The sequence below is a fragment of the Echinops telfairi genome, unplaced genomic scaffold (genome assembly GCF_000313985.2).
Source record: "Echinops telfairi isolate 266 unplaced genomic scaffold, ASM31398v2 ScPeMD7_5868;HRSCAF=6743_1, whole genome shotgun sequence".
NCBI classification, from domain to species: domain Eukaryota; kingdom Metazoa; phylum Chordata; class Mammalia; order Afrosoricida; family Tenrecidae; genus Echinops; species Echinops telfairi.
The window spans coordinates 381,145-383,193 of NW_022109768.1; positions in this window are offsets into that span (position 1 = coordinate 381,145).

Consider the following 2,049-nt stretch of genomic DNA (forward strand, 5'->3'; position numbering starts at 1 on the left):
GACGAGCCAGTCAAGGTGCAGTGTAGCAACCATAAAACATACAACTTTCCTCTAGTTCCTAAAAGCTTCCTCCACCACTATCATGATCCCAATTGTACCTTACAAATCTGGCTAGACCAGAGGATGTACACTGGTATAGATAGGAACTGGAAACACAGGAAATCCAGGTCAGATGATCCCATCAGTACCAGTGGTGAGAGTGGCGATACCTAGAGGGTGGAGGGAAGGTGGGGTAGAAAGGGGGAACCGATTGCAAGATTCTACATATAACCTCCTCCCTGGGGGATGGACAACAGAAAAGTGGGTGAAAGGAGACATCAGACAGTGTAAGATATGACAAAATAATAATAATTTTTAAATTATCAAGGGTTCATGAGGGTGGGGGGAGCAGGCAGGGAGGGGAAAAAAATGAGTAGCTGATACCAAGGGCTCAAGTAGAAAGCAAATGTTTTGAGAATGATGAGGGCAACAGATGTACAAATGTGCTTGACACAATGGATGGACATATGGATTGCGATAAGAATTGTATGAGCCCCAGTAAAATGATTATTAAAAAATGAAACCTTCAGTATTACAACTGGAGGCTTGAATTTCTTTATAACATTCCACATTGTCTTCTCTTTTTTTCTTAAATCATTTTATTGGGGGGCTTGTACAACATAAAGTGAGGTCCACATTAGGGTGGTTTAGATGAGATATAAAGTTTTAAATATAAACTACTGACATAAAAATGGTAGACAGTATATAAAAATTCTCTCATGAATTTTTGCTTTACTAGAAAATGCTATTGATTGTTCTTGCCCAAGCTGATCTTCTATTTATCAGCTTGAGTATATTGTTAATCTATACCTTGTGATTGATTTATAACTTCACTATGATACTATATCATGTAGTATAATGTATGTCTATAATTTTGTAGTATCAGCTTGAATCCCAAGAGACTACAATAACTCTACTCAAGTTTTTGATATGTACAAATATGTACCAGTATATAATTGTGTCAAAAATAATAAATACAATATCTTCCAAAATCTATTTCATAAAGCTAAAGATAATTATGTCAAATTTTATGTGAGTTATGTAATGTCCCAAATGCTGCCCCGTATTAATATTTACTTCTCCTATAAATTAATTAAGCATAATTTAAAAATAATTTCAATTTGGCATAATTTTTAATGAATTGGCACTGTAATTTGATGTATCTGTCAAATAAATACTTTTGACAAGTACGGTCACAGAGCAAACAATTTTCTAATATGTTGTTTTGTGATTTTTCCAGGTGGAAATAAACATCTTACACATATAAATGTAGGAGACAGGAAAGTCATGGGAATGATCGTTGTCTTCAGACTGATGAAGCAGCAGTGAAGCGAGTTTCCACTGTGGTCAGAGAAGTTGAGTAGACACTCAAAAACAATTTCTTTCACAAAAAACCAAAAATATTTGTTTTTCTCTAAGGTTTTTGTCCTTGTAATACATTTTTATGATAATGATATCAAAAATATGACTCCCAGTGATATCTTTTGAGAATTTTAATGATAAAATAGTAAAGTTTGGATTTTGCTAGTCTCTTTCCTTGTATACCTTAATTTTCTAAAGAAATCATAGTTTGGCCTATAAGATAAGACTTTTTCCTTCCCACACTTCTTTGACCAATACACTTAGGGGATGTAGTTTCTTCTTTGTAAATAATTGATCTACAAACAAAAATGGGAACACAAATCCTGTTTATTTTTCTAGATAATTATTGGTGCATTCACGCATTCAAGAAGTGCTCATCCCAAGCTATATAATAGGGATTTTTAGCTATATAGCTAAATAAAATAAATTAATAAAGAACCATACGGCTGAACCTCATCTATCTGTAAAATCCCTACTCTGTGTTTAGACAATTATAACTCAGTATAATAAACATATAATCAAAATATACAAACATTGTATTTTAGTATCAGCAGGTACTAACAGTAGCCAAATTTAATATCTGTCCTTTCTTGGATATTATTATTAATTTTCCTTATACAAAAGTAGTTTTTAACAAAGAAAATAATA